This window comes from Thamnophis elegans, chromosome 3 (genome assembly GCF_009769535.1).
Source record: "Thamnophis elegans isolate rThaEle1 chromosome 3, rThaEle1.pri, whole genome shotgun sequence".
In the NCBI taxonomy this organism is placed as follows: Eukaryota; Metazoa; Chordata; class Lepidosauria; order Squamata; family Colubridae; genus Thamnophis; species Thamnophis elegans.
Genome location: NC_045543.1, coordinates 10,531,134 through 10,538,715, shown reverse-complemented (window position 1 = coordinate 10,538,715; position 7,582 = coordinate 10,531,134).

The window sequence follows — 7,582 nt, the reverse complement described above, 5'->3', positions numbered from 1 at the left end:
TTATGGCGCTTTGTGGTTTTATTTAATTGTTATAGTTTGAGATTCTACTGTTGTTGTGAGCTATCCAGAGTTGTGTTTCAAAATGGGTAGCCATCAAAATCTTTTAAATATAACTTCTGTATAATTTTTCATATAAAGTCCCTTTTAACCTCTCCCCACTATTCAATATGAATGTATAATAGTTACTACTCTTTCTCAAGAATGATTCCAGAGTCATAACAATGCATCTCCGTCCCCAAATTTCCATGGCAATAAAAATATTTAATATTAAGTGAATTCTAACACATTTCCAATACATTAATAGGCATCAAATTAATACACAAAGTCCATTCCATTCCAAGTATTTCTAATTCTATTCAATATTTTGGATGGAGAAAATTAGCTCATTGAACCTCTTGGAGTTAATTTGCCTTCTCCAATACCAAGGGCTTTTGAAAATCATTTTTGCTTGCGATTAGCATTTCAAACGTGGTAAAAAAAATTCCATATCAGACTTCTAGTGGGTTTTCTAATACAAAAGAGGCGAGCTTCTAATTGTTGTTTCCACCAGAGGCCTCCAACATTCATCTAAACTATAACTGTACTGTAACAACAACTTGAAGTCAAAAGACATTTTAAAAATATAGTATCACCTAACCAGCAATTTCACCCAAGGAGACTTGCAGTACAGTTTCACACCTATACTCATGGCAAAGGAAAAGTCTCCAGATTGCAAAATGCTACACACAAATACATAAAAAACTAGCTGATTTCTAAGCAATATTTAAAAAAATGGAAGTATATTTAACATCATTAAAGGAATTCTCAGTTATATTCCATTACCAACAGTGGTGGAATATCCAGCTAGACTAGAGGGAGGTGTTAAGAAGGTACTAAGCTTAGAGGCCTTGCATTGCAAAACGTGACGCAGGTCTTATCTCTCCCCAGAATCCTTAAGCCTTAACTGAACATTTCCAAGGGAATTAGTGAATTTGGTAAGATTCCTGCAACATAGGTGACTAACAATAAAGCTTCTACTTGAGAATATTGATGAGTGGTTCCAATTGCTTGCATCTGATGCTAATTCTAAGGTGGCCATCTTGAGCAAAGTACTAAATGGCCCATTCAAATTTAAATGGCCTAAATCAGGGGTGCCAAACTGGCAGGCTGAGGGCTGGATGCATCACGAGTAGGCCACGCCCACCCCAGCTCCTTGAAAGGGGAAAGCATCACAAAACATCACGTGATGGCAATGTGACACGGCAAGTTTGACACCCGTGATCTAAATGGTTTATGAAACAGTTGAGTTACCATTCTTCAAGGGGTTCTGATCTACTTCCTGGAGACCATGGCCAAAGATTCTTTTTTTTAATAATTTTTTTTAATTTTTAATTTTCAAAACAAACACAACACATCCTTCTTTACATACTGTAGAAAGTGGTAGGTTGGTTACAAAAAGACTTTTGTGCATCTCTTCCACAGTCAACAAACATAATTCATTAACAAGTATTTTAACTCAGATATTTATATCATACCTCCATTTTCATTTGACTATAATTATTTAAACGTCCTTCATCGTAAAATATACCAAGATTTAATACATAACTACATACTGGCATTTCATTTACTATTTCTAAAATCCTCCATTAACAATGAATCCTTATGTCCTATTCTAGCTAAACATCCATAATATTTAATAACAAAATTTTATAATCCTCCTTTCCAAATCACTGTTTACAATTTACATACAGTTTCCTTATGTGGTACCCATATCTATATATACGTTGTTATTCTTATCCCTCCTTTATTTAACTATATCCTGTATCATAACATTTTCCCCTAATAATCAAGACTTTAACTGTTTCTAACTTACTTCTTTTTGATTAACCTTTATCTATAATCCAAAAGGAATTCTAATCTTCCTTTCATGGGTACCATTCAATATTCATATCCAATTATTACTTATCATAACACTATACATTGTATACATTAGTAACAATATCAATTATTTATTTAACTATATCTATTGTCACTAAATTTCACTAGGTTTAACTAGTTTTAAATTGTGCTCTTCCATCTATCAACCTGTATCTTTCCAGTAGCAAAACAGTCTCCTATCTCCTGCCATTTGTGGTGTCAGTCCTCTAATCATCTCCTTAATCAACTTTGTATGGACTCCTCTTAGCAACTCGTTTATAAAATCTCTCGTGTAATTTTGATGCCCTTCTTCTTTTCCTTAATCAGCTTATCTTTGATTGTCAGTAGTGTTATCAATGATATTGCTAATAAAATTTCTCTCTTTAAATCCATAAATTATTTTGTTTTTTTTCTTCTGAATCTTGCCATCTGGGGTAGATTTCCCCTCCATTTAGTTCCTCTTTCAGTATTCCACTCTTTCCATTTTCAGAGACAATCACCATAAATATCAGCAAATTTAATTTTTTTATATTCATTTTCCTCTTTGATTTTTAGGGTTTTACCCACCACTTTTTCCATTTGATAAACATCCTCAACTTCTTCATCATATTTTGCTTAGATGCTCTAAGTCTTCCAGATTCTTCTCTATCCTCTCATATGTATTTGATAATTTCTGAGAATATCTTTTGCAGGCTTAAAGTTTCTTTCTGCTGTTGAAATTGTGCCATTATATCCAGGTAACAAACACTGCTGCTCCAGCTTGGGAGGTTAATAAGATTAAGCATAGATTCACAATAATGTTTTATTTTCACTTTTCTCTGGTTAAAGATATACTTCAAAGGGACATCTGTATGCTTTTCTTCTTATCACTCTCTATAAACAAGCAGCAAGACCTTGTAGTGCCAAGCCAGGATAATCAGTGAGAAAAACAAGAGTGTTTCATTTCCAATACACAAACCTTCCAGACCCCGAGTAGCAGTGTTATTGTTGCAATTTGCTTTGTTTCTTTTTGTATCTTTTTTGTATTTCAAGTTTTAAAAAAAGTCTGAGTCTTGAATGAGATGAGAAGAACACCCACAGTAATGAAAGAGGAGAATTTTAGTCCACAGGTTACAAAGAATAATAAAAGAAAAAAATAGAAGAAGAAAACTTAATCCATCCGTTTCAAAAGGCTTGCATAAATTCCATTCATGAAGATAGCATTTAAAAAGTAAGATAACCACTGTCCAAAACCATTCCAAATTTAATTCCACTGCTTGATTCTTCTGTTCTCCAATTTAAATTAATTTTAGGTTTTTTATAGGCAGTCTCTTTTTAAAACAGTAAAAGTTCCTCCCCAGCTGGAAACACTTTCTCTTTCCGTATCCATCTGTTTTGGAGCCGCCCCGACTTCGTCAGCATTGGCTGGATTTTTTGTCGCCGGCTTGAAGAACTTCTGTTGCATCTGTCAGGGACTTTGCGATGTCCCTGAGATCAGCAAGACGTATTCTTCCTGTTCACCGTCTCTGCAGGACTGTTTAGGTCTGATTGGACCACCCAGGGGCAAAAGTATCGGCTGTGGTCTCGGAGCATCGAGATCGCACATCCGTATCGTCATGACAGTGGATCCTCCCTCCCATGGCTAAAGATTCTTAAAACACTATGTTTTAATAACTTAGAAGGTTCTAATGAATTGAGAATTAGAACAAAAAGATTACAATATATTTGCTTAACTCAAGGGGCACCCTCCTTACCTTCTCCTTTCTCTGTCCTCATCCCCACAACCTACAAGCGAACCCTAACCCCACCCAAACTCTCTGCCCCTCATTTGCCAAGCATTCCCCCCCCATTTGTTTCCACATGAAACTTGAGAGACCTCCTGCTGACAATTACCTCCCAAAGACCCATTAGATCACACAGATTAGGCCTCCTCCGGGTTCCGTCTACTAGCCAATGTCATCTGGCCACTACCCGGGGGAGGGCTTCTCTGTGGCGGCTCCAGCCCTTTGGAACGAGCTCCCCGCAGAGATTCGGTCCCTCACCTCTCTCCAGGCCTTCCGAAAAGCCGTTAAAACCTGGCTGTGTCGGCAGGCCTGGGGTCGATGAGTCCCCTTCCCCTCTCGAATCGTGTGGCTGTTGATTGTTTTACATGCCCTGTACTCTTTGTGTAGTTTTTGTGTTTCCCTTCCCCTCCTTGGGTTTGTGCGCCACCCTGAGTCCCGCTGGGAGTAGGGCGGCATATAAATAAAATGAAACTCGAAACTCGAAACACATCAGAATATCTCTACACCAGGTTTGCCTAGGAACCCGATGCCTGTGTTCCAAATCCATGCATAAACCAAGTGTACTTCAATCCATGCTTGATTGCCCAGCTTGTACATGAGCAGTTCTACACACAGATCATTTTGCAAATACCTATTCCCTCCTTTAACCCCCATCTTCTTTGCTCCCATTCTGGACCTCAGGCTGAAGCTAATATTTTTTTTCCTATTGGCTGTGATCCAGAAGATATGTTATTTGTTTTTTCCTTTAATCTTCTTTATCAGCATTGCTCTGCTATTTAAATGATGGGTCGCTGTCTTTGCCTTGCGGAAATTCTGGCAGGCCCCATCCTTTTTCCTCTCAGTCCACCAAACTTCCAGAAGGCCAGACTTCAAAATCCCCACAAGTGAGAGCTGACATACAGTTGGAAGAATACCACTCTAATTAGAATTTACGAAGCTCAATCAACAAGGAATATAATAATAAACTCAGTTTTAGAGGGGGGAAAAAACAATGCAAAAGGAAGATAGGTTTGGGAAATTGTCCCACAAGAGTCACCTAGCCATAATGAAACCTTAAGTAAACTGGTCTCTAAGTTCATCACCATCCTAAATGTATTTTTTCTCCAATTTAGAAATGTTTCTTATTCTTGCTATGGTGACGCAGTGGTTAGCGTATAGAACTGCAGGCTACTTCTGCTGCCTGCCTGCCTGCCAGCTGCCTGCAATTTGGCAGTTCGAATCTCACCAGGCTCAAGGTTGACTCAGCCTTCCATCCTTCCGAGGTGGGTAAAATGAGGACTCAGGTTGTTGGGGGCAATATGCTGACTCTGTAAACCGCTTAGAGAGGGCTGTAAATCACTGTGAAGGGGTATATAAGTCTAAGTGCTATTGCTATTCTTACCTAAGAATAACAGTTTATGCAGCCCAGCGAGGCAATGGTGCAAAATATTTCCTTTTCAAATGTGAGCATGATTGTTTTTCCTTTCAGAAAGGAAGGGGAAAAAAACATTTTACGTTTACTTCAGCCAGTTTTATTGCCCTGCCTTACAAAATCAAAGACAGAACACGGAATGATATTGCTTAAGGAATTTCCATCTTGTAGATCACATTTGCAGCAACACAATAAGGAGATCGTTTGTACAGGTTCAATCCCGCCTGGGCTGGAGAAAGCATTCCTGCAGGCTGTTTAAATTGCTGAAAGAACCTATAGCAAAAGCAAACAGACCCATCTAGGTAGAAGCCTGAATGGTATCAATCTCTCTACAGATGCTTTGCAGCCAAAGAGCAATTGAAAATATATGTAGCTTTGGTAATAAGCCCTTTCTAGTCTGGCTCCTCGGTGATTTGATGTTGGGTGATGGGTGATGTTATACACACAGCTTCATTCAGCCTTTCTGACTCAGTGGAACCCACACATTACGGACTGGGGGAAGAGGGGCGATCCTTGGTGGAGGGGAGGTAAAATGTCTAATCCAGCCCAGCTTTCACTTTGGAGTATTGTGAGGACTTGCAAAGCCATTACTATATATCATCAGTCACCCAGCTAATCCTCCAGATCGCTGCAGTGAGACTCTCTTTGAGCAAAGTGATTCAGCAAAAGCTGAATTGGAGCCAAAAGCTTTCACATGATTACACTTCCCAGGTGACATTGATTTGGCCATTAAGACTTTTCACTGCTCTGGGAGAGTGTATTAAATAATTAGGATTACCATGAGGGCCAAATGCCAGTTATTCATTCAGTTCCCCCATCTCATCTTCCTCAACTGGACCATGCTGGCTTGTGTTTTGAACTGTAATTGTGGGAATGTTTCCTGATACAACGTTGTGTTTCTCAGGAGGTCAGGACAGGGCAAAAACTGAACTACCCTCTGTACTTTTTGTCTCTAAAGAATTATTCAAATCAGATGTTCTCATCTTTTCTAAAGGTCACCTTCTATTTATAAGAGAAGTCCTGGTTTTATAGTCCATTAGCATTCTTGTTATTACTACCAATTTCAACTTCTTATACAGTGAAAAGTACAGTAAGAAATAAAAAGTCAGAAAGGAATTCTTTAAACATCTGTCAGCTCATTCATTCACTGTCCTTTCCCTTTCCCTTTTTCTCCTTTCAGTAAAATTTATTCCTGACACCAGATCACTATTGTTGATTTTCTTTTTCTTTACAAAGTTTGTAATGAAGCTCTTATTTCGGTTCCACCACAAATGCGCGCATAACAAAAGCGCGCCTGACTAAAGCGCGGTGTCTAAAGCGCGGTGACAAAACCGTGCGACGAATGAGCGACGAATTAGCCCTAAAGCGCACCGACAAAAGCGCACCGACAGAAGCGCGCTGTAACGTAACCCTAAACCTAACCCTAAACCTAACCCTAAACCTAACCCTAAACCTAACCCTAAACCTAACCCTAAACCTAACCCTAAACCTAACCCTAAACCTAACCCTAAACCTAACCCTAAACCTAACCCTAAACCTAACCCTAAACCTAACCCTAAACCTAACCCTAACCCTAACCCTAAACCTAACCCTAAACCTAACCCTAAACCTAACCCTAAACCTAACCCTAAACCTAACCCTAAACCTAACCGTAAATCTTACCTTAAATTAAATCGCACTTCTGTCGGTGCGCTGTTGTCGGTGCACTTTTGACATCACGGTTTTAGTGCCGCGGTGTTGTCGGTGCGCTTATGACGTTCGCGCTTTTGTCGGGTCACGCTTATTTCTTATCACTAAGAAATCTGTGGAGTTGAATGAAGCTTCCTCCCCGTGAAATATACATACAGCAGGACTATAGCATTGTATTACTTTTCATTTTAGGAAATAATTCCAGCCCAGCATTACACACATTTTCTGGTTGTTGTTAAATCACTTACACCTGGTGGTGGATGTTCAATGTATGTTTTTCTTTTTAAAGTAGTAAGTGTATACTTAAAAGTTCAGTGTGTCTATCCAAACATATCCTTGAAAGAAACCTAAGTATTCAATCAGAAGAAGCTGAGATTATTCTTCGCTTCTCACTGCTTCTACGTACAATGAGATTATGCAACTCAGAACTTGGCAATTGTTTTGGGGGCCCACTTATCAGCTGCACTCCCTAGATTCTAAAGAGAATACATTTAATTCTGGATACTCTGGAAGAGTCAATGAAACATTTATTTTCTGAAGTGAAGTATAAGTTTCTTCATTTCAATTGCAACAGAAGTGAAAATGTTTTCAGTTGCATAAGGTACATTTACACATTTAAATAACAAGGCTGCCTCTTAAACAGGCATAAACAAGGCATCGCTTTAAACTCTCATCTGTTTTGCTATCAGATTGAAACTATGTGTGTTTGGATCCCGAGTCTTAAATTTACATGCAGTGGTCTAGAAGTAAACTCGAAGGTATACCCACTGGAATTACTGGATTTCTTTGCAGTGAATAAGGACTCTTAAGTTTGTTCGTGGGG